Source organism: Nyctereutes procyonoides, unplaced genomic scaffold, assembly GCF_905146905.1.
Source record: "Nyctereutes procyonoides isolate TBG_1078 unplaced genomic scaffold, NYPRO_anot_genome, whole genome shotgun sequence".
Taxonomy (NCBI): domain Eukaryota; kingdom Metazoa; phylum Chordata; class Mammalia; order Carnivora; family Canidae; genus Nyctereutes; species Nyctereutes procyonoides.
Window position 1 is genome coordinate 4,883,711 of NW_026575130.1, and position 27,013 is coordinate 4,910,723.

Below are 27,013 nucleotides of genomic sequence, written 5' to 3' on the forward strand. Positions count from 1 at the left end.
AGCGGCATCACAGATTTCTTGATTTGTGCCCAGAGTCTCGGTCCATCAACACTTGGAACATATGCAGGAACTCCTAGCCATTTCAACACAGGTGCAAACCTGCAATTGAAAAGAACACACGGCACATCCTGACTATTTGAGAGTGGGAACCAGTGTACAAATGGTTTTTCTCCTGTCCCTTAAGCAGATAGTTCTGAGTACATACTCTACACTGCTGCTCAGAAGTCCTGATTCTCCACAGTTCTGGCCTAGTGAATCACTGGCTGACTTTCCCTTTTCTCCTGTTCACTCTTTCTAGTCCTCTATTCCTGGTCCTTGGGGATCACTTTCCAGAATAAGCTGCCTGTGGCAACCCCTTGTCTCAGGCTTTTTGGGGGAAACTCAGGTTAAAACAGTAGCTATTTTGAAAATGAGAAAATATGTTGACCTGGAAGGTCATCCATAGTATATTGTTTAAAAAGGAAAAATGAAGTGCAGTTAAATGTATGTGATGCCATGTATAAAAACAACCAAGACTATGGGGTGCCTCGGTGGCTCAGTCAGTTAAGTGTCTGCCTTCAGCTGAGGTCATGATCTCAGGGTCCTGGGATGGAGCCCTGCATCGTCCTCTCCACTCAGCAGGGAGTCTGCTTCTGCCTCTGCCACTCCCCCTGCTGGTGCACTTTCTCTCTGTGTCAAATAAAGAAAATCTTAAGCAACAACAATAACGACAACACTAAACTGTGTGTGTTTCTATAACCTTGGAGAGAGGTCAAAGGGTGTACATCAATTTGTTGGAATCAGTCTTCTCAGGGAGGTGGAAGGAAATTGTTAGCTTTTCCTGAGTAATTTTTTCATTATTTTAGTATAGTCAGCATGAGTTAATTTCACATTTTAAAATTTGAAAAGAATAATGATGTTTAAACCTAGTATCAAGTCAACATGCCAGGAAGAAGACCTTCTAATCAGGTGATGAAGACAGTAATTGTACTATTGGACTTAAGCTGAAATACAAACTCTATTATAAGCCTTTTTATTAACCTTGGGCAAGAGAATAAGTTCTTACCTGAGAACTTTCATTGTAAAATAAAGTACCCAAAACTATACTCACTAACATACCGGCTGTGACTGAGATACACTCCAGAGAGCCCTGAATGAAGAATGAGCCACTCATTAAGGACTCAGAATGATTAATAGATAAACAGATGGACATCCGCTCCTGCAGCATTTCCAAAGGTGTATATAGCAGGGGCCGAGCCACAGAATGAGAACAGCTATTCTCAAGAAAGATCCTGGTTGAAAAAAATGAAGGATCTCACAGAAAAAATTTTAGAGCAGCAGCTATGCCAGCGTCACAAGGATAAACCTCAGTTTGGAGCTCTTCAAACTTACCGAAAGAAGCACACAGTAAGATCTCAGACAAGATATTATGAAACTTCAAATCTAATCTGATTAAATTTACATTAGCCTCATTTCCTTTGATTCCTGGGTGGGTTCGTTATCAATTAAGCATGAGTGTGTTGACCAGATGCATGTGTGTGTGTTTAAAGAAATGCTTTTGAATACCTCCTTAGAAGTCTAGACCTCCAGTTTAGCATCTGGTCCCACTAGTTAAATATGCAAGAGGTGAAGAAAAACCTCTTTAGAATATGAGACAAAAGAATGAAGGAAGCACACTCTAAAAGACATACTCTGTCAAGAAATGGCTGACTTACGGCATGCAATGATGAGTACACTTTTCCATGGTACTAAATAAGTGGACCAAATTGGCAAATCCTGGGATGCAAAGGCTAAGTTGATTAACCACTGTAATGGTTAATTTTATGTGTTAACTTAGCTCAGCCACGGTTTTCAGGTACTTGGTTGTTATCAAGTGAATGTTGTCTCTCCCACGCCCCCGCCCAACCTATATGTTGAGACCCTAATTCCCAATGTGATGGTATGAAGAGGTGGAGTCTGTGGGAAGTAATTAGATTTACCAAGGTCCTATGCCCCCACGATGAGTTAGTGTCCTTATAAAAAGATGACAAGACTAGAGTATATTCTCTCTCTTGCTCTTTCTCGCCCCCCAACCCCTGTTCTTTCCACAATAAGAGGATACAGCAAGAAGGTAGCCATCTGCAAATCAGGAAGAGGGCCTTCACCATACACTGAAGCTGCCAGCACCTTGATTTTGGACTTTCCAGCCAACGGAACTATGAGAAATTAATTTTGTTATTTAAGCCACCAGCCTATTGTATTTTGTTATAGCAACCTGAACTGACTAAGACATGGGTCAAACATTATCCTAGAGGTTTCTGTGATGGTATTATTGAATGAAGTTAGGATTTAAATGGGTGGACTTAATAATGTAGAGTGTCTCTCACAATATGGGTGGGTCTCATCCAATCAGTTAAAGTACTGACAAAAACAAAAAACTGACCTCATTCAACAAGAAGGAACTGGATCTCAGCTGCCATATTGGCTCTTCCTGGGTCTCCAGCCTGCCAGCTTCTCTTATCGATTTTGGACTCATTAAGCCTTCACAATCGTAGGAGCTAATTCCTTAAAATAAGTGTCTTTATATATATGCATTCTTTGGTTGTTTCTCTGGAGAGCTCTGACTAATTAATATTAGTCACAACGTATTCAAATGCTCTGGAATGTAAATTGACTCATGAATATAATTAATAATTATTATAACAGTGAATACTCCCTGAATGCTTACCTGAATTCCAGGCATTGTTCTAAGTGCTCTACAATTCAACTCATTGATTCTGCACAATAATGCTATAAAGCTATCATACCCATTTTACCCATTTGTTGAAGAAACAATAGCACAGAGAAAGCACACTGCTCAGGGTTCAACTGTTCAGTGAGTGGCAGAGGCCTTTATAGACTCATAGGTGATGTTCTGCCCAAAGTCCTGACCATTACAGATAATGGTTTTTAGCAAAGAAACAATACCATGCAACAGTAAAGAATCCTAAAATTAAATTTCATATCCTCTTTCTCTTGAATTTGAACCCCCCTGATTCTCTGCTTGCAACAATCCTTTCAGGCTATACCTCAATTTCCCTGTCCCTAGACATTCAGTATCTACTCTTAAATTTCTGAGCAGTGACCCTCATCCTTACTCTGTCTTCCCTGGGAGAGGCACAGTTGCAAACTTTTCACTCATCATTAATAGCAGTAAGGTTGAGTAAGGTTGAATCTGTGTGGGGTCTGGAGTCACACCCCAAGCTTATGCCTGGTCCTGATGTCACTAGACCTGTGACCTTGGCAAGTAACTTAAACATTCTTAGCTTCCTCACTGGTAAGTGGAGATAATAATATCACCCACCCTAGTGGGTTCCTGTGAGATTTATAGGAGCCAATACCAGGAAAATGCTGAGCATAATGCGATCCATATAAAAAAATATACAATAAATGTTTGCTTTTTTCCAGCCCCCAAATTCACCAGCCTTGAGTCACATTTTCTCTGGACTCTGTTCTTTCTTTAACACATAATCTGATAGCTTTAGCTTCAAAAAGGAAGATTTTATCTTCAAGGAAATATATTTTCATTCCAGGGCTTTTCTGGAAACAAATGCCTTATCCCATGTAAAGGTCCTACACATTGGAGTGTAATAGGCCTTCTTTTTCTTGCACTCTACTGATACTACTCCAAAAGTCTTATCTCACAGGAGAAGGATCCATCATTCTGGGAGAGTTTAAATTCCTAAAGAAAGCATATTAGTAAACAACAGCCACGTGCAATCCCCACTGTGGGAAGGAAATGAAAGGGACTCAATTGAACATTTCCATTTAAATAGCACTTCAGGCTCAACTTGTATAAAACTAATTTACATTTTAACTTAAAAAATCTGTCAATATACCACTGCTAACCCTAAAATGCAAGTTAGAAACTCAGATTATTCATGGATTCCTCATTCTCCCTTGCAATCTCATGATTGATAGTGCAAGTACATCTAGGCAACTTGTTTACCTGTCTAGCTGTATTTCTCCTTCTGTCTTCCCCTACTATTCACTATGAACCATCCCTGTAAAAAACTCTAGTCTTCCTTTCAGTTCAACCTGCACAACACACTATACACTCTTCTGGGCTTTCTGATTCTTACAAATTTAAATGTTGGAGGCAGCTAATAAAGGTGCAAAATAAATCTTGCCTATAGATATGACAAATTCTGTGCAGTGGAGAGACAGCCCCCACCCCCACCACTCCAAAAAATGAGTTTTGCCTCTATTTGCACATTTATTTCAATATTCCTGATCAGTAAGTGTGTCCATTTTCTGGATTCTCTTTTGAAGATCTGCCTCATTCCCTTATTGTGAGTCAAATAAAATATTTATTTATTTATTTTTCAAATAAAATATTTAATACATGTTTATCTTTTATCTTGTTGGAACATCATGATTTTATCTTTTTTTAAAAATTATCCTTAAACAACATCATGTCTTTTGTCCATATTCAAACATTCAGTGCCTCTTTGATGACTAAGATTCAAGATTCTTGGATTAGCATTCAAACTTAACTACCATAATACAAACTACACTTCTTATTTTTTCTCTAACTTTGCCCTCACACATACTTTCCCCATGAGCCTGGAGGTCTTCTTAGTCATTGCCCTGAGCGTCTCTTGATGCCACAGTTCGGCCTCTAGCATTAGTTGAGTGTATCCCTCTTTGCATCTAATTCCTGTTCTTCATTCATGGACAAGATCAACCCTTACCTCTTCTGTTAAAACTTGCATAACAATCCCGAACAAATTCTTCTCTCTCTAAAGCATTTAGTTTTGTCAGTATTCTTTTTTTCTTTTTAAGATTTTATTCATTTATTCATGAGAGACACAGAGAGAGAGGCAGAGACATAGGCAGAGGGAGAAGCAGACTCTCTGCGGGGAGCCCGATGCAGGACTCCATCCCTGGACCCTGGTGATCATGCCCTGAGCCGAAGGCAGACACTCAACCAACCACCCAGGTGTCCCAGTATTGTCAGTATTCTTTTGAGACTTTATAAGCTGCCCTTTATTTGTCTAAAATATATATCCTATTGCCCCAGAGACCATACTTTCTTTTTTTCCCCCTGTATCCACCACAATGCCTTGTACCATGCCTCGATTATTAGTTCCACAATTGACTCGGCACATTGTGGGGAGAAAAGCTTCTATTATATGCTCTCTCCCAATCTCTCATCCTATGCCAAAGCAAAAGTACACATTTCACTTATAAAGTCTAACACTTTTTACACTGTGGGTAATTATTTTTAAAAATAAGGAGATAAGGATAGGCACACACAATGATAGCTTGATTACACTCAACAGGGAATGCATCTTAAATTCTTAGTTATGAATATTTTAATGAACAGTATCAATAAAAGCCTCTTACCCTTTGGCCTATTTGTGATGCTAAAGATTCAGTTAGTAATAATAGCTCTTTGAGGACAGAGAAAACTCAAAATAATTCTTTTTTTCAAGAGTATAAAAGGCAAAGATCCTCCAGGGAAGTTTTATAAGCCATTTCTAAATAGAAACAATTACCAAACTTTCTAAAAGCATGGATGAATTGTTAGTTTTGATAAAAATAGATTTAAGTTCCATCTGAGAAAAATACAGTGAACAGACTTATAGAAGCAAAATATTTGCCATAAAAAAGAATCACCAAGTTCTACAAAACATCTACAATGCTCAAATAAAATATACTTGAAAATCTTACAGTTGCTCTATTAGTGAAGGTCACGCATCTAAATTCAGAAGCTTTTGCCATTCTCATCGTCAACCTTTCCCTCGTGCTTGTCTACAAAACTGAGCGATTAAAAGCATGAACTTGATAGTTGAGGTCCTGACTAGACCACTGTGTGACCTGCAGCAGGAGACTTAGACTTCCAAAGCCTTAATTTGCCCTTTTACCAAATGGAAGTATTGATAGCACTGCCTTGCAAGTTGCCCATGAAGATTAAATGAGATAATGAACATAATACACAGAGCATAGAGATGGGTACATACTACATGCCTGGGAGATGTCAGTTATTATTGTGACATAATACGTCAGAAGGAAAAAGAAACACAAAACAAATGCTTTTGTAGAAGTAATAATGTCATCGAGACATATGATATTTACAAAGCCAAGAGTGTGTCAGAATTTGCCTGACAGAGGACTCAGAACAGCTATGAGGCTTAAACACTAAGTTGAAGTGAGAAGCTTTAACAGGAACCATTGATATAAGTTTCAAAGTAACTTCCTTTACAGACAACTCTACTGCCTAAGAGAAAATGGTGAGACTGAACATATTGAAAAATAGTCAGACCTCCCTCAGGCTTTAGTTCATTATAAATTACTTTATTTAATGCACACGGGTTATAAACTAAAATCTCTGCAGATCACAGAATTTAGTTTTAATGACCTTGGACCTAATCCAAAGGCTTTTAGTTACATGAAGTACCATGAGGACTTTATTAAAATAAGGTTACAACAATCATATGCCCTAGTTTCTGAAGGTGGGATTCAAAGCCAAATATGGTATGTAATCACAGAATCATACAATTTATGAATTGAAAGATTCGTACAGAATTTCTCATTCAATGCTTCCATTTTATCACTAAGGAAATGGGAACATGGAGAAACTGTGTAGCAATGTTCTTTAGTGTAAACCCGAAAAATGCATTTAAAGTGATGGTCCCGGTGAGGATTTATTTTGACACATCTTCAGGAGCTTCTTAGCAGAGCAGAACAAGCCAGGAATGAGGCAATAATTCTGAGAAAGATACAATAAAATTTGAAGCAGACACATGTGGTTTTCTTCTTAGAACCTATAAAAGTGACCACATGGTCTTCTATTTCCTCATTCCTCCCCCACCTTGCTAAGCCTTGGCTTTGGACCTTTCATTTTAGCAGGTGGCTCTCACTACTCAGATGGAGAATCATTCTTGATGACGGCAAATGGTACATGAACACAGAGACTCCACCAACATCTATGTGATGAGGCTTGTGATTTTAAAACCTAGGGTGAACCCTGGTCTCTCAGAGCTTTCTCCTATCCACCATCATGTTTAGCTGTCTCTATTGACCAGCCTTATTAACAAGAATAATAGCAACAACTAAAAAAATCCCTTGTACATTGATATAATGCTATAGGTAATGATAATTAACTTGTCTGATTACTATCACATACCAGACGCTGTTCTAATAACAAACCTTAAGAGATAGGTGCATTAGCAACCCTTTCACGGCGATGAGGAAACAGAGGTAAAGAGTGTTAATTGCCTCAAGTCACTGGCTAGCATCCAAATTCAAGGAGTCCAACTCCAGGACCTATACCTCTAATCTTTGTATTCTTGTATTCTTGATCCCCGTATTCTTCACCACTAGATTCCTCAACATATCATTTAATCCTCAACAAAATCTTTTGTAGTATTATTAGTTCCACTTTACCAGTGATAAAACTAAGATTTATAGAGGTTAAATTTAAAGAGATTACAAAACATGATGAGCATGTGGGAGAGCCAGGATTATAATCCAGGTCTAACTGATTCCAAAGCACACACTCGATATTAAAACCTGCTTTTCTGGCTTTCACAGCATTATCTCCTGCTGAGACTAGAAACCGGTGGCCCTGGCTCAGCTTCTGGGCACTGCATCTTGCTCTCTCTAATCCTGGCTTAGAGAAATACCATCTGGAACCATGATATGGCCATCTACCCTATACGGACTATTGTTACTTCTTGCAAGCCTTTCCTGCCTTGCTCTATCATGCGGGGCTGTCAAGCTGCGTTCATCATCCTTTGGACACCATACATTGGCTGCTGGCCACTGCTCTGTTGGGGACCCAGACATAAAGCCAGGTTAATTTCCTCAGCGCTGGCCCCAGCTTCCTTTCTCATCCCATTATTCCATAGCACTAAGGGCCAGTATCCCTTCTGGTCCAAATTATCCAAGTCTTAACAGCCATAGGATATTCTTAATTTAAAATAGTTGAATGTGATGCTATTTATCAGCACTTTTGCTTTAAATTATACATGTGTGTACATATATTTAGATATATAAATTATATTTTCATTTTCTATATAACAATAAAGAAATCTAAAAGACTTTTAACCAAAACACATGCAGTCATATAAACACATGACCACACCATATTTAGCTTTAAAAACTCCTTGTCCATCTTCAACATGGTGCCTCAGTGCTTTCCTTTGAGGTATATATTTACATATGATTCTATTCCTAAGTCTTACGGGTGCTCAACCGCACTGCTTAACAGGATGGGATGTTTTATCCTCAAGTCATTAGATTGTGTGTTGAAATAGCTATGTGAAATTCAGCAAGGTAATCCAGTTGTGTTCATTTTAGTCAGGGCCAACTTGGAAATGCTTTAAATTGCCTTATTAGCTCCATTGCTAATGAGCGGATTACCCTTGAAAACAGCAGACACCTTTTTATTGCTCCTGGGACTATTATAGGAGCAGTCTGTCAAGAATTTGGCCCAAGAGATAAAAAATGCCTTTAAAAGTATTTATCATATGATTTTCATGCACATTTTTAAAAAAGAATGAGTGATTGACATAATATTAAAGAGACCTACATAAAATTAGGCTTTGCCCAGAGTGGAAGAGAGAGGCTATGGATCCTAAAGTGATTTGTTTGCTTCTTTCTGTGCACTTAATTTTAGTCTGTATTATTTCCCTAATGCAAGACTTTGTTTAAGAAGATCATTGCTTTGAACATTTGATAGATATTTTCTTTTATGTGCACAGTTTAAAAACATTTAAAGCAATGCCAATTCTAAAAGTGCTAACTGTTGAAAATACCTTTCCAACTAGACGTTATTGATGTCTGCAGTTCTGAGGAAACCATTTCTTTCAGATCCTGACAGTCCCTGAAAGTTATGCATTTTGCCAAAGTCATAACTCTTAAGATGGAGCAATAGTTGCCTATTCATTTCTGCAGATACATTTTGGCATCATTGTGTAATCATAAATTGGAATGCTGTCCTCTGAACCAAAATGACCCCTCAGAGGTAGAACAGGTAACATTTATCATAATTTTAAATATTTTTATTAAATATCATTTTCAGTCCTACATTCAGCAAAAGACTTTAAATTTACCCAGACAGGAAAGTTCTAAGAATACTGATAGATACTAGTTGCCCCTTCCTCCTTACATTCAAAAGGGAAGAAGTGTTATCTTCAGCAACATCATCTGTAAACCCCTAGGGCTCTTGTTGTGAGTCCAAATTTTCTTAAAAAGGGTGGTATTTACATTACAAGGAAAGATCCAAAGAGGCCGATGTCCAGAGCAAAAATAATCAGTGAGTAAATACAGGAATTCTGCGTTTACCCACTAAGATAATTATTGTAAGTGATGCCTCACACACTGAGTAGGCTCAAGGGTAGGGCATGAGTTCTTTCCTATGCCTTGAAGCAACAACACATAACAGAGGCAGCCTGATTTTTAGAACCAGACAATCCAATATGTGGGTCCTGGCTCTTCCTGTTACTACACGTGTAGTTAACATGGTCAAGTTACTTGTGCTCCTAAGCCTCAAGTCATTCTCTAATAACAGAATTATGCATGAAACATGGAGTATATTTCATAAAGACCCAATTCCATTACTTCTTTCCTGGTTTTGCAAATCAAAGCACTAGAATCTTAACTGGAATAACCAGATACGGGTCACTGCATTTAGGAATCTATATTAAACAATAACTAAAGGGTTATTTCATTTTAAACTTTATGAAAATAGCAAAAATACTTATTTTAATTAACTGAACCTACACTCTATTATGACAGATACACCAAACTTATACTGCAACCTTATATATACTGTACAACTGGGTATATTAGTATATTCTTCTAAAGAATTTGATTATTTAAAAAAAAACTCTTGTTGTTAGGGTGGATTCTATTTCTATTTCTAGAAAATGTCTGTCCTCTAGAAATAGAAATAGAATCCAGTTCACTCTCCTACTAAATTGGGTCTGAGGTATCCGTTTCTTTCAGGCTCTTAATAGGTTTTAATTATGCTATGTACTTGCCCCAAATACGGCCTTCTAGTATTGGTCTTTCTTTCTCTTAACAGATATTTATTTAGCTGCTATAATGTGTCAGGTATTGTGCCTGTTGATTCCCTGGGAATCAGTTGAATTCTACAGAAGGCTTTGTACTTCATTGGATATGCTTTAACATGCTGGTCGTGTGATATGATGCCTTGTTCTGTGGTGGGGCGGGGGGACAGGGGGGCTGGGGGGTAAGATCAGTTTTCTCTGTTTTAATTGTTCCATTCTCTCTGCAGGACCAATATTGTTCTCCATGCTGGGGGAACTTCACAAGGGCTTGAATGCCTTTAGGCAAGAAAGTAATTTCCTGTTTGGAGCATAAAATGAAATCAGACCCATATGCTCAATGTCATTATATATTAAATACTCTTAGCAACAGTAGTTCAAAGTCATTTCTATTTAATCATTTCATGCTCACTATCTCCTAGTGGTCATGAAAAGTTACATAGCAAAATCCTGGGGAGATAATATTCCTCTGTAAGTGCAAAACATTTAATCCCTGTGGTTATAACCAGAAGGGCATTTAATGGTGGATGACAGGAAATAGACAAATAGGTAATGGGATTTTGAGTAATTTGAGGGGAGAGAGGAGAGCAGAAGCTAGGGGTGGGGCAAGGAGTAGCCTAGAGAAGACTGTTAGCAATTGAATCAAAAATTCCTTTTGAAAACTAGTCTAGAAGGAAGATGCTTTATTTCTGCGATGTTATTTTAGAGTTTCATCATAGTAAGGGCGATTCTATAAAATTAGCTAATAATTCTCTACTGTTCGTGTACTAATTATTTCTTATTCCTTCAAATATGTTTTTTGGAAAATATAAGACTGCCTCAATTATTACTAATGTCTGCTCTAGTCTATGTGAGAAGGCAACTGACTAATAAAGAATCCTGCCAGGAGGATAAACACTTTATAACCAAAAAGAATAGCATTCAGTGAAAAGGAAGCCATCAACTGAGAGATGATTTTTTAAAATATTTTATTTATTTATTCATGAGAGACAGAGAGAGAGAGAGAGGCAGAGACATAGGCAAAGAGAGGAGAAGCAGGCTTCCTGTGGGGAGCCCCATGTAGGAACCCTGAATCATGCCCTAAGCCAAAGGCAGATGCTCAACCACTGAGCCACCCAGGTGTCCCAAGAGATGATTTCAAAGACTCTTATGAGAATATGGAGAAATTAGTGATGACGAGTCAACTTCCAGGGACAGAAAGCAATTTATATATTAAAAAAATATTTAATATTAATAGCCATTGCATAGCTCTCAAAATAAAGACATTATAGGACAGCTTGAGACAATTGGAGGTGAATTTACTAATTATAGTGTTGGAGTCCATCTCTTCTTTTTTTTTTATTTATACCCTAGCCATACTCTAGCTTCTTCTGGAATAAATTCTGAACATGTGTGTTCAGTCATGTCTTGTGCCTTTGCTCATGCTAAACACATCTGGCAACCCCTTTTCTACCAATCCAAATGTTTCTCATTCTTTAAGTTTTATCTTAAATTCTACTTCTTCTGAGTCTGAATAACATACACCTTTCTCTCTATCTCCTTGTCATGGAGCTCTTATTGTTAGCCATTTTCTTTCATTCTCTGTGTACAAGTTTGTCTTCTCAGCTAGCTTATGATGATAGTTTGCCTGTCTTTGTATATTCACAGTGCCTAAGAGAGTGCTTCAAAACTAATAAGCATTTAATAGTATATTTAATTCAGAATAAGACGTAGGGTGTAGTTTGAAATCTTTGAGGATAGATTTAATATTTATCCTTTAGGTGGTATAGTATTTAGTTCAGGTTTCTCTCAGAATTTCTTTTACTAATTTGTATTCTAGAGATAAACACAACAGTCCTGCATTATGTCAGGATTTGGGGAGGATCACACAGGCAAGGCATATGAAAGTGTATTATAAGCTGCAGGACACTATACAGAGATAGGCTCTTACATTTATGAAATAAACTGATTTGACCACATTGCACATGAGCTTCCTTCCATGTTTATGGAAGCTTTTCTTTACTCCATGATGACTTTACAAATGGCTGCAAATTCTTAGATACTCCTCTCCTGGAGAAGTAAAATCCAATTCCTGCCTCCCTCTTCACTCCACCCCTTACCACTGGATTCTTGGCTGTTTTTATGACTCTCTCATAACTAATAGAATACACAGATCTGACACTGTGTATAATGAAAGGCCATGAAGCTTCCACTTGAATCTTCTGGGATGCTCATTCACAGGATGCTTCCTCTCAAATTCTGGCTGCCATGCTGTGAAAAGTCCAAACTACATGGAGAGGTCACAGATAGGGGCTCCTGTGGACAGGCCCACTCTGGCCTGTGCTTTAGGCATCCTAGTCCAAGCACCAAGCATTGAGTGACAACACCAGCAGATGATTCTAACTAGGGAGTCATCCTAGTCAACCTAGTCATTGTGGAGCAGAAAAAAGTCATCCCTTCTTTGTCTTTCTGAATTCCTGGCCCACAGAATCTATAAGCACAATAAAACACTTGTTGTTTTATGCTACGAAGTCTTGGGGTGGCTTATTACACAGCAGTATATAACCGAAAAAACTTCTCATACATGCCCTGCCAATTTGACCCTTATTCATAAGCTGTAATAGCCAGGACAGGACAGGTAACATGACACAGAAAACAACCTAATAATCTCAGTGGGTTTTTTTTTTTAAGATTTTATTTATTTATTCATGAGAGACACAGAGAGAAAGAGGCAGAGACATAGGCAGAGGGAGAAGCAGGCTCCATGCAGGGAGCCCAAAGTGGGACTCGTTCCCAGGACTCCAGGACCATGCCCTGAGCCAAAAGCAGAAGCTCAACTGCTGAGCCACCCAGGCGTCCCAATCTCAGTGGTTTTAAATAACAGATACTCATTCCTTATACCACATGTCCATTGTGGGTCAACAGGGAAGTTCACCTCCTCCTAGTTACTCAGAAACTCAAGCTCATAAACACTGCCAATCACGAGGCTAGAGGCAGACAGAGCTCTGAAAGTTCTTGTATCAGCAGTTAGATGTTAAGCCTGGAAATGATACGTTACTTTTGCTGTTGGCTCATTGGCCAGAACTGGTCATATGGCTCCTCCTACACACAGAGGTGCCAGAAGTATTAGTCCTATCATGTACTTTGTAGGAAGAGAGCCAGAAATATTCCAGAAGCAGTACTAATGATTACCATATAAGCTCCTTCATAGACGTTGCCTGCCTAGGCTTCCCAGTCAAACCCTTTACCTCAACCTCTAGTTCTGACTTTCTTCCCTGACCTATGTTAGCTCTCCTCACCTCCTCAGGCCAGTATCTTATTTTGCTGCTACCATTTTACCATTTGGGATCCATGTCTAAGTCCAATCTTCCTGCCTACCCCTCCTGCACGTTATCTGCATATAAAGCAGTGGCAGTGGTGGTCTCCATGACAACCAAGACTATCTAGTGCTTTTGCTAAACTCCTAATCATGAGTTGTTTTTTTGGTTGCTGTTTCTTTCTCTTTCTGTCAGAGCCAAAATCAGGTTTTTATAGAGAGTTCACCATTCCCCTTTCTCCTGAAAAAAAAAAAAAAAAAAAAAAGTCTGGACTTATACTCTGGTCTGAAATGATTACTTATGTGAAGTATCAATTAAAGATATTTATAAAGAATAAAAAGAGGGATGGAAATTAAAACAAATTATGTAAGGAGGAAGAATGAATTTTGTTAAATGAGAACACAGAGGAAGATTCCAAAGTAGGAAAGAGAGGGTAAATACAGAAGGAAATGGACCAGAGTGTATTTTGGTGCAAATTCTTGACTAGGTATTAAATTTAAGGTCCAACTCTTTTTACTTATTCAATTTTTAACATTTTGAAAGTTCATATTCCTTGCATATAAAATAAGAAAATATAATACTTCCCCTACCTAAGTAATAAGGTTGTTGTAAGGATAAAATTAGTCTAAGTAAAAATATATTAAAAGTAGAAAACATCATTCAACTGCAAAGTAATATTATTACATTTATTTCAAATAAACATAGGAATGATGGTTAAAGATTCTCATGGCTTCGGAGGGATTGTAGAAGGTGTGAGAAATTCTCAACCTATAATATGGTTGAACACAGATGTCTAAAACTTCTAGGTACAAGGTGATGAATCACAGGCATAATTAATGCTGTGGAATGTGAGACCACCAAATAAATACCATGTGGAGGAAATCTTTTCAAAGGCCAAAATACAGAAACATAGTCCTCTGATAAATGCCTTTGAATGGTATTGATGATCTAAGTAACTCAATAGCCTTCTATCCTTCATATTTTAGCAAAATTTGACCTGCTTAGCAATTCTTTTTAAAATGTGCATGTTTGAAATTCTAGGACTTTAAGAGCTTTCCCTCTATTATCTCTTATTACTCTTTTTCTGATACTTTTGATAAACCCTTTTCTTTCCTATGTCCTAAATGTGTACACTTCCCCAAGTTTTGATAATCTATTTTCAGCTATTAAAATGGCCTCAACCTGGGGCACCTGAGTGGCTCAGTCAGTTAAGCATCTGCCTTTGGCTCAGGTCAGGATCATGGGGTCCTGGAATTGAGCACCACATTGGGCTTTCCCCAGTGAAGAACCTGCTTCTCTCTCACCCTCTGCTCCTTCCAACCCTGCTCATTCTATCTCAAATAAGTAAATACATACATACATGCATACACACATACATACATAATACATACATAAATAGATTTTTTAAATGACTTCAACCAGCCAAGCTTCAAGGATGACTTGTACAAGTATACTTTCATTCCTGGATTCTCTCACAATTTCTAGACCCATATTTCCACCTGCCTATTAATAAAACTATGAAGAAAAACAGCTGGCTACTATTAAGCTACATGATATCACTAACCATGAGAAGAATTTTACATAATCCATTTTATTAGATCCACATACAGACCTATGAGTAGGTGCAAAAGTTATCCCCATTTTAAAAGATTTTATTTATTTATTCATGAGAGACACACACAGAGAGAGGCAGAAAAACAGGCAGAGGGAGAAGCAGGCTCCATGCAGGGAGCCTGATGAGGGACTCGATCCCTGATCCTGGGATCAGGCCCTGAGCCAAAGGTAGACGCTCAACTGTGGAGCCCCCCAGGCATCCCTTTCCCCATTTTACAGATGAGGAGACTGAAGCTCAGAGGGATGGAGTAATTTATCCAAATATGTGATAGGGAAGTATGTCATATTTCAGAGCCTGATCTCCTAATTCCTATGCCTTAAAATTTTTCTTTTCATTGTGTATCCAGAAACAGCATCTCAAAATAAAGACATCTAAATTCAAAAATCAAAAACTAGCATTTTGTCCTCTCTACACTATTTTTATTAATACTAATGTTTTGTTACCTTTCAAACCCAAAATCTTGGAACTATTATAAATTTCTCCATCTTCCTTCCACTCCCCACCTCATACACTCTATTCTGTAGGTTAATACTTCCCAATATCCATCCTATCCAGAGCTTGCATTCCATTCTTGCTATCCTCATGCTGTTCTCCTACTGTAGCCTCCCAGCAGTGTATTCTATCTCACATCTCCCCCTGAAAATTGTTTTCAGATCAGTCCTCCTAAAGCACTATTTTTTTAATCTTTTTTTCTTTTTTTTTATTTTTTATGAGAGAGAGAGAGAGAGAGAGAGAGAGAGAGAGAGAGGCATAGACACAGGCAGAGGGAGAAGCAGGCTCCACGGGAGCTTGACGTGGGATTCGATCCCGGGTCTTCAGGATCGCGCCCTGGGCCAAAGGTAGGCGCCAAACCACTGCGCCACCCAGGGATCCCCTAAAGCACTATTTCAATCATTCCATTCTTATAAACTCAACTCAAACCCATTAGTCTGATGCTACAAGCCTATGCTTGATCTTCCTCAAACATATTTTATACCACTTTCTTTGGAAAAAAAAAGAAACAACTGAGCTGAGCTAATGACTATTTCTTAAATGTTCCTCTCTTCTGTCTTTTTTCATGTCATTCCATCAAAACCTAACAACCCATCTCTACTTATAAAATCCTACTTATCACTAGAGTTTCAGTCAAATGCTACTGCCTCCATGAAGCCTATCTGTGGCTCTTCGGTAAGAAGAGGTCTTTCTGTCTGATCTTCTGAATACTTGGTTCATAACACTATTAATGCACATATTGAATATAACTCAAGTTCTGGTTCTGTGTGGTTAATTGTCTTCTTTTCTTTTCTAATACTAGGGAGGAAAATACCTTCTTTTATTCATTTGTGTATTTCTCAGAGTATCTGAAACAATGCTTTACACATAGTAGGAGATCAACAAATATTACTTGAATGAATGTGAAAAAGAAACTTAGACCTGGAGCATACCCTCAGAAAAATGTCATATAAATAATAGAAATGAACAGTTTGCAAATCTTAAATCGACATTTTTATGATATGCCTGATATATATATATATGTGTGTGTGTATATATATATATATATATATATATATATATATATATATATAATGATATATATTAGTCATCAGCGACTATGTTAAATTATTTATCTTCCAGAAGCTACAACTCAGGCAGTAAAGAATTTTGTTTTGAAGAGCCTATCTTAATTAAAGAGTACTTGCTGGATCTCTAACAGTCAGCATTGAAGAAAAAGTGAAGCAATTACTTCCAAATTTTTCTACTTTATTTACTATAACCACGCTTCATGCCAAAAAAGCAAAACAAAAACCCACCATGTCTATTTTGTGTGAAATGGTAAATTGAGTTTATAGATTATAATGGAGTTGATAACTAAACTTCTGCAAATTTCAACAAAACAGAATATCTGAAATATCAAATGTTAAAAATAAACAATTCTCTTTTTTTTTCTATCCCCATCTCCTTTCCTAAGGCATACCAGCGTGTTCAATGTAAAGCCAGAAAAATCCATTATAGCAACTTATGATGAAATCAAATCAAAATGAAAGTATTACATGCAATTTTCAGTTGTATTATTACTTCTTAAATATTTTCTGGTTGTACCTATAAAACATTTTCTTTCACACAAAAGTATTTTAAAAGCACTGTCTTCTTAAGGAGAATTTTTTGGTTGGGAAAATTCACTGCAGAAGCTGTGGAGCAAGCGGGAAGCTTAGAGTTCATTTCAAATCTCTGGTTGATGCATGAATTTCTGTTCATCCCTGACAAAAGGCCATGCTGCCTCGGAACGTTGCCACATGAGGTAACCTATTAACCTATTCCTGTTTCAAAGAGCTTCCGCTGTCAGAAAATTCTTTATTAGACAAAATTCTACCCCTGTCCTCTGCAATCCTGAATAATAGGCCTGTTGCATCTTAATACTACAATCCTTTATTTATTTCAAGATAACTATCATGTCTTCTGTCTTCTAGACCAAGTGTTACAAGGACTTACTTTTAGCTCAGTATTAAAGAATATAATTATTCCAAAAGCCTAGAACAAAATCTGAGATTATATGATTTTGAAAAATCTTCCCTGAGAGTTTCAGCTGAATGTCCTCACTCCTCCACCCTGCTGTGTACCTCCAACCACCTCCTCTCCTCTATCCAGGCAAGTCTGCTATGATTTGTTCCTGGAAGATGAAATTACTCAGAGGTCATATTAGAACTTCATATATATATCAAATTTCATTAATGTACATGGTTATGGATCAATCTTGCTACTATCTGATCTTGTCACTCCTATAGACTGGCTCACCTTTGACTAGTTGCTTTGAAATTAATTCATCCTGTCTTGTGCCTGACAACCACTCACTATGCCTTCTTCACCAGATATCTACCTATCTTTTTACTAATATGACAGCATTTTACCCAAAAGTATTATTTGTTTATTTTCTGAGTGTTAATCTCTCCCTCTGCTTTCTAAATAGTACTCTGAGGACATTTCCCCTAAGCCATAGCCAAAGATCCAAAGAGTGAAGCTATTAGGCGCCATTTGAGACAAAAAGATTTTGAAGCCAACTTGATGGCTAAATTCTTTCTTCGTCTAAAAACATGACGATTTAGAGGACACGGAAGATACGGGGCCTCATTAAGAAGGTAGAGGGGCAACTCAGACTAGATAGTAGGTGGTGGAGAAATCTAAGCCTTCGAAGAGCATGAGTGGAATCTGCAAAACGGGCGAGAGTTGAAATGGGCCAGGAATGGGCTCAAGAAGAACCTTGCACTAAAGAGGATGCAAACTTATTTCATAGCTATAGTTATAAGAGGACTTACAATTACTAAAGCCATCCATATTTGGTGTCCTGAAAAGTCCATTCATCCGACCTTTCCTTTCCAGTATCTGAATAATTGTGATTTTTACATTTGTCTATAATCATTAGATTAGTGTATGCCTCTCTCAACCTGAGCATATAGTTCCATGGGGACTGGAAGGACCATGTCTGATTGCACTTATCATTGTGTCTAGGCACCTAGAACAGTGTCTGATACATGGTAAGCATTCAGTAGACTTTTTTTTTTTTAACAATGAAGTGTGAAAAATAAATGATGTTATTGGGGAGAGATTACAAATTGATCAAGAATAGGTACAAAAAAAAAAAAAAAGAATAGGTACTGAACAGAGGTGCCTGGCTGGGTTAATTGGAGGAGTGTGTGACTCTTGATCTCCAGATTGTGAGCTCAAGTCCCAGGTGGAATATACAGAGTACTTAAATAAGACTTAAATAAGTAAAATTAAAAAGAAAAATAAGAATAGATAACTTGTGGGGCACCTGGGTGGCTCAGTAGGTTAAGTGTCTGCCTTCTGCTCAGCTCATGATCTCAGGGTCCTGGGATCAACCCCAGCATCGGGCTTCTCACTCAGCAGGGAGTCTGCTTCTCCCTCTGCCCTTCCCCCTGCTCACTTGCTCTCTCTCTCTCCTCTCCCTCTCAAGTAAATGAATAAAATATTTTTTTAAAATAGTAGGTAATTAGCTACCTGTGTATGTTTAGGTTGACTATTAAGTAACTTGATGAATAGTTTATCATTATGTTGCTCAAGTTTTCTTCAGCTAGTTATTCTATGGTATTCCATAAGCCTTCATTAACCAATCTATTTAGGCATTGTAAAACAGACATATTTGAACTGGATAGAAGCATTCAACCACCTGGAGGCCACCAGTGTGGAGCCCAATAAGAGACAGCTACAACATTGGCATCTTGGCACAAAGAACAGCACACATGGTGTCTAAACACAGACTATTCCAGGTTTGGAGAAGCCAAGTGTTACATAAGAAGCAAGGGTCAGCCAATGCGGGTTGTTCCCGACCATCATACCTAGGTTCTGCTCCAAAGCTCATTTTTGGACTATCCCAAGGGTTATTTATTTATTTATTTTGCAGCCAGTCAGAATATTCGAAGTAATAGAACACTGGAAAATATCAAAGAAGTTGTTTCCATTCCAACTTTGTCATTTGAAGCACTTAATCAAGTAATTTATGTGTGAATTGTTTCTTTGAATAGGAATAATTTTAAAAGAACTTACTTAGCATATGAACTCTATGTGAAAGCCAGGCATATCTCCTTTGACCTTGAAACCTAGCTAACCAGACCATTTTTTTTCTTCTCTGTTAAAGGGCTCAAACCTAGGCCAGACCTCTTAGAATGTCAGAATTGGTATACATATTTGGAAGGGAGAGGAAAGGACTTAAGAATGATTATTTTGTTCTTGGAAAGCGGCAGTTAATACCAATGTTCACATTAGCTGTGCAGTACAGGCACCTTTCCATAATCTCCTCTCAAAACCTTTGGTCTGGTCTGGTTTTGTTTTTTTCTGCTTAAGTTTGAGATGGAGGAAGAAATGAGCTGGAATGTTGCACTTTATCCCTCTTCTACCACAATCCTCCTGACCACCTTTGGCTCATATTTTTTCCACATTCAATCTATCTAAAGCTCCTTTGAACTTTGAAGAAGAGAGAGACAAATACACAGAGACTGAGAGAGAACAGGGAAGGAAAAAACAGGAAGTCTTCTTGGGAGAGGTATGAGAGCTCCTGAAAGTTTGCCCAGGCTTAGCAGGGAGGGGACAGAATGGAAGCCATCAGGGTTCCTCTGGCTCCTTTCTCCACCATTTCCATTAAATATCATTCTTTAGCAGAATGGTTGTTCTTCAAAATTCAGTCGCTGATCTCTGTCTGATTCAAAAACCTCCTTCCATGCTATGAGTTGAAACCATGGGTTTAATTTCCATCTGCTTCTTTTTAATTGACTTGATTTTTAAATGATGAATTTCTCTCAAATTAATATTGTAAAATGTAATTGATATTTAGAATTTGTTATTTTCCATTCTTGAAAGCCTGGGGAAAATTAAGATAAAACTGTTCCAGGACTGCCTTGGGTGGCTCAGTCAGTTAAGCATCTGCCTTAGGGTCCTGGGACTAAGCTCCACATCAGGCTCCCTGCTCAGTGGGGACCTGCTTCTCCTTTTCCCTCTGCCTGCCATGCCTCCTGGCTTGTGCTCCCTCTCTCTTGCTCTCAATCAAGTGAATAAATAAAATCTTTTAAAAATGAGAGAGAAAACAGTTCCAAAACCCCACTAAATTATGCTTAGTGAGCCTACCTGAAGCACTGTTAAGCCACTGTTAAATTTAAATGTTTAGATTCATGTGTCATCTACTTAGGTACATGAAGTTATAATTGATCTCATGTTAGGAACTGATGCTTTCTTGGTATTTGTCAAGGCCTGAAGACATTAAGTTTTCATCTTAATGAAAACTTTCACACGTGATTATTCCTGTTCTTTTTAAATTGATAAACTCTTAGCCAAGAGTATGAAATACCGATTGATCCCACAACATTGTTTGTTTGTTTTTTAAGATTTTATTTATTTATTCATGAGAGACACAGAGAGAGAGGCAGAAACACAGGCAGAGGGAGAAGCAGACTCCACTCAGGGAGCCCGATGCGGAACTCCATCCTGGGACTCCAGGATCACACTCTGAGCCCAAGGCAGGTGCTAAACTGCTGAGCCACCCAGGGATCCCCACTTTTTCTTATTTTAAAAGTGATACATGCCAATCAGGAAAATACTCTGTGTGTATGTATATGTGTATAATTGTATACAATGTTGAAATGTAATGGTACATATGTATATAATATTTGTATATAAATACAAATGAATAATTATTCTAACAGTGTAGACATTGGTTATTTTATATATAATAATGTATATAATTGAATATAATATATAAATTATATAATATTGATATATATATATATATACATACACAGACATTATGTAGTATGTATACACACACACACACACAGACATAAATGTACCATAAACATAATGGTATAAACATTGGTCTTGTTGGCATCAAAAATTCCAGTTTTATTTTGATATCCATCTCCCATCTCCCCACCTAGTGCCATCTCATGCCTATTGGCTTTCTATCTGTGTAGTGTAGGTAGGTTTCCTTCCCCATTCAGCACATGAATGGAACAAATGACTCATGCAGAAGCCAATCAGAGCAACATAATCCCCTTGAAATAGGGATTAGGTCACATACCCCTTACTAGTCCAATCAAAGAGACTTTTAGGAAGTTTGCTGGGAATATTAGGACAAAGATATTCTCTCTTGTCTAACATAGAAATTCTATAACCATTGTACCACTACATTGAGATAAAGAATACGAAACAATGATTAGCAGAGTAGAAGGATGGGAAAAACTGCTACCTAAAGATGCTTTGTGAATCCCAAACCCAATTGTTTCTGAGTCTAAGTTTACTTTTGGGCTTCATATGGATTGTAAGAGCCAATATATCTACCATATTTAATTGGGTTTTCTGTGACTTACAAGAGTCTTAACCATAACACTGATTATCTAGAGATCACTGTGGAAATTTCACAGTTTTTCCATCCTTTTTTCATATCATTATATAATTACAAGTGGGTAACACTTTTCATAATGAAAGCAACCTTATTAAGCATAATTATATAAATATAATTCCTAGAGTGAATAGTAAGCTACATATTTCATAAACACCTTTGACTTACAAATAAATTATATCCATATTACTCTAACTGGTTTTTAAGTAAACTTAAACATCCATCTAAAATAAAAGTTGATATATTAAGAACTATTGGGGGAAATGCAAAATGGTACAAACACGTTGGAAATCAGTTCAGAGATTTCAGTTCGACTGTTCGATATTTGTCCAAAAGAAGCAGTCACACAAAAACTCGTATGTGAATATGAATATTGGTTTTATTCACATGCTCCAAACGCTGAAAACAACTCAAAGTTTCTTCAGTTGGTGAACATATAAACAAATCATGGTAATCCATACAATGGAATACTACTTAGCAATAAAAGGAAGAAGGTAGGATGTGGAAGACAGAGATAAGAAATGGAACAAAGACCACCATATCAATCATACAAAAGGTGAACAAAAAATAAAAAGCATAATAAAAAGAAGGTCTACAACAAGGTGGGAGTGAGTCTAACAGTAAACAAAAAGTAGTGAATGGATTAAATTCCTATATTGAGTAACAGAGTCTCAGATTGCAGTAAAACAACAAAACAACAACAACAACAACAAAAAACCCCAGCTGTGTACAGGTTTATGAGAGACATATCTCTAATCAATAACAGAAAAAGGATGAAAATAAAGCCAAAGAACCCAATGCCGATGAAGTGGAAGTAAGTGTAAAGGTATCCCACATTGACTCATCTCCCTACTGCTCTCCTTTATCTCATATTTCCTCTCATTTTTTCCAACTTAATCCAGGGGAAACAACATTTTCCACACATCAACCTATTCACCTGAGTGGAAAATGATCTTTCCACTCCATAGTTTCAATAAATGTTAAACCTGAAACCTCTACAGTGAAAGCTGTTGATTCTCCCAAGCTTCCGGTGCCCTGCTGTAAGCTTTTTTCTTCCTGTGGTTAATGCAGCTTCCTGTTTTACTCCTCCAGCCAAATAGAAAAATCCCCGTGCCTCTAAGATTCATACTACACAACTGTCTCAACGTTTGTCCCTCTTGTTCTCCATTGTTCCTTAGTTATTTTCCTGAATTTATTAGACTTTGGCACCTGGTTAATTCTAGCATGGAAAATTTTAAAGTCACAATGACCTTAGGGTTTTGTTTTTTTTTCCTCAATAAGGAAGGATTCTAAGGAGGTTCCTATGATCCCCCCTTCCTGGCGTTCATATCATTGTATAAACCTCTACCCTTTAGTGTAGGGTGGGGCCTGTGACTTACTTCCATCCCACAGAACGTGGCAAGATGATGGGATATCACTCTGGCATCTCTCTTTCTTGCTTTGATGAAGAAAGGGGCTGAATGGAAAAGCTCACATGGTGAGGGGTTGCAGGTGGCCTCTAGGAAATGAGAGTAGTTTCTAGCTGCTAAGGGCTATCTTCAGTCCATAGCCAACAAAAAGCCCTGGCCCTCGATCGATTCTGCCATCACAGAGAAATTCAGCCAACAAACTAAATAAACTTGGAAGCGAATTCTTCAACAGTTGAACCTCCAGATAAAAATACAGCCCAGCCAACACTTTGTAGCACTGTGAGACCCTAGGCAGAGGAAAGGGTTAAGCTGTGCTCAAACTCATGACCCACAGAAACTCAAATAATAACTGTTGTTTTAAGTCACTAAATTTGTGGTATTTTGTTACACAGCGATAGATAACTGATAATAATTTCCCATTGGGTTTCTTCCAAAAAGCAGTCACCTGCTCTCATAGCTCTACCCTGCACCTTGTTGCTCCCTGGGAACTAAAATCTCTGGAAATTTAAACTAAGCTATTTTACTCCATGAGCATATTTCCTATCTATTCTTTGACTTACAAGTGTTGAAAGTTAGAGACTTCTAGCCACTTGATCTTTCAGATGTCTATTCATCTTCTTAATAAAGAAGTATCTCCCTTTTCCCCTGTGCATCCTGGACCTAGCCAATGACCCAAATTTTTATCTGAGTTGCACCACTGATCCCCTTATACAATATCCTCTCCTGTCCCTGCTCAACTAAATCACAAAAATGGTAAAACTCAGGGTTTCATTATCATCCCCTACCACTGCATAAATGATTGCTACTGAGAGAAATTACACAAACATTCAGATCAGCACCTTTGAAACACTAGGGTTTCCATGAAGAGATTGCTCCTCAATTCCAAACTCATTCAGAGAATCTATAGTTCCAGACACTGGAAACATTCTTGTTATGATTCCACATCCTGCTCTTTATAAAACAAATGCTTTTTTGCCAAGAAATATATAGATTATTTTGATTGTTCCAAATATTATTTTTCAAGGGGCTTCGTAAAGGATGTATGATATTTTGAATTACTCCATTTGGATCTTGTCTTAACTCCTAATCCTGTTTATATTTGAGATACAAATGAGCCTTCATACTCTCTATAATGTCTAGCTCCTAGCATATTTAAACTACCTGAAGTCCTTGTTTCTATAATACTTTTACCTTAAAAAAAGGTTCTTCATAAGCTATTATTATCCTAAAGAAAATGTTGAACTTAAGGCAAGTAGTTTGAAGTGAAAGTATGATGACCTATTAGAAGAAAAGATCATATTCCTAACTTAGTATATATTATCCCATCAAGCTGAGTTCTTTTTAGCTTTTTTTGATCAATGTGGTACAAGATGGATGTGAAAAGGTGCTGTGATAACTGAACAACACTAACACTATTTGTTCTGAGTTAGAAAAAAATATGTGAGAAAATAGAAAATTTTCTGTAACTGAGTTAAATACTCCCAGGGATACTGTACTCATAAAAACACTTAGAAAGTAAAAATTATTATTGTCTTTCTTTAGGAGCCAGTTGGTGAATGTGACCACTGGGTGAGAGAACTGAGTTCTCAATCTGACTAGGAGCTCACTCTTTGATATGTGGCCCATCTTTGCTTAGTCACACCTTATCTATCAGAAATGGTCATGATAAATGTCACCAGGATATTTTTCTAAATGCTTAACATGCTTAAAGGAAAGAGTCTAAGCAAAGAAAGCAATTTTATTATAAATATGGACACTAGTATAATCACCAATGTAGTTGGTTATTTTCTATCTCAGAGAATAGCTTTATTTAGAAATTCATCATCTACAGATGGAAAAGAACAAATCTTTTTAAGATGTGTATTTTTGACATCATTAACGTCAATCAAAACCAGAGGACTGTATCCCACCAAAGTGACAGCATTGCTATAGTACATGTTGCCTGTGTTTAACAGACAATTCACTGGCTAATCAATCAAAGAAATTGCTGACAACATTTTCATTTCATTGGAGCTCAGCTTCCAGGTGGATAAAATGAACAGTAGTGTTATTCTCATTGCTTTGGGCTGTTCAACCCTAATGCACAAACATTTTGACCTCCACCCCTCATCTTCTCCCTTGAGTATGTCTAAGAACCTTTCAGCAACATGTCAGCAGTCAGCATCTCTTTTCTTTTTCTACTTGCAGGATGGCAACTTTAATTAGTGGTTTCTCCTCCTACTCTCATATGCTCTCTGTACAGTAATATTTTACTTGCGATTACCCCAGCCCTCCTACTGATTCCATTAGAGAGTAAGCCAGGAGCAGACTCTCTCTGACTCAAGCTTTTGGTTCCTCCTTTGTTTTTCCTGGCAGATACAGTTCCTTCATTATATGTAACACCTACGGTAATTGCTGCTGCTTCAAAAAATCTTTTCTGAATGTTATTAAGACACGCAGGAGGGAAAAGCATTCACAAAATAGAGATATTACTTTTATTTACATGCCAGCATTCTCTGAGGGGAAAAAAAGTTGAAAGCTTTTTACCCTGGTGTCTCATTAATTCTGACAATACCCCTAGAGGCAGGGAAGTGACAAGACCATTACTCTTGTTATAGTGGAGAAAACACTGAAAAACCCAGAGAGGTTAGCTATCTTGTTGAAGGTGACACACAGTTATTGTGAGCCTGGAGGGAAGAAAACAGACACCTAAACCTCAGGATTCTGATTCCCAGGTGGTTCAGTCATTTCTCCATTCCATTTATAGGTATCCTTTGTTTTTTTTATAATTTTTTTATTTTTATTTATTTATGATAGGCACACAGTGAGAGAGAGAGAGAGAGGCAGAGGGTGAAGCAGGCTCCATGCACCAGGAGCCCGACGTGGGACTCGATCCCGGGTCTCCAGGATCGCGCCCTGGGCCAAAGGCAAGCGCTAAACCGCTGCGCCACCCAGGGATCCCTATAGGTATCCTTTGTAAAGTCCACCTTGCTTTTAAGTGCTGCCAGATGTTAATTATGTGATTAAAGTGTGGGGTAACTCCAACCCCAAAGGATCTTAGACTAACCTGCTGTGCAGAGTTATCAATCAGAAGCATCATACTTCCAAGTGAACATTCAAGCATGAAATACAAAAGCTATCATGATATAACAGAATGGCAAATACTACAGTCTGGGGTGCTCAGCATGTATCCCCTCCTGCTGGTATGTCATCACACATGGGCTAGAAACCTGAAAGCTACATTTCCTCAGAGTCCTCTGCAGTTAGGGTTCTGTGTGCAAATGAGGTGCTGACCATAAGATGTACCTATGCAAAATGTGGAAGGCCCAAGTAAAGAGGAAATATTTCTAGGCTCTTTAACCTGCTATTGCTTGCAAACATGTTATGGAGATATTTAGGGCTTTTGCAGCACAATTTAGCCTCCCAAATGTGGACAGGTAGCTAAGCGGGCTTTGGCAAAGCTTCCTACCTTTGCAGCAGGAGTGGCTGTGGCTTTCTGGACCATGGACCATCGCCACGTGTTTCTGTTTCCTGCTTGTGGGACTTACGTGATACAAATGGCCCTAAACCTACCTCAAGCCAATAGAACGAGAAGTGGTATAATTTTCACATAGAATAACATTTCATCTTTTCTCAAAAAATTCTTAGAAAAGTCATAGCATTCAAAATCTATGGGATTGCCTGACAATCCCTGGAAAAGTTTCTAGAGTGCTGTGTTTCACACAGCTCATTTGCTTTTCTATGTCCACTTTCCACAATACTCTTCCTTCCATTTCTGCTCAGATCTCTCTCCCCATGCAGATAGATCTTTCTTA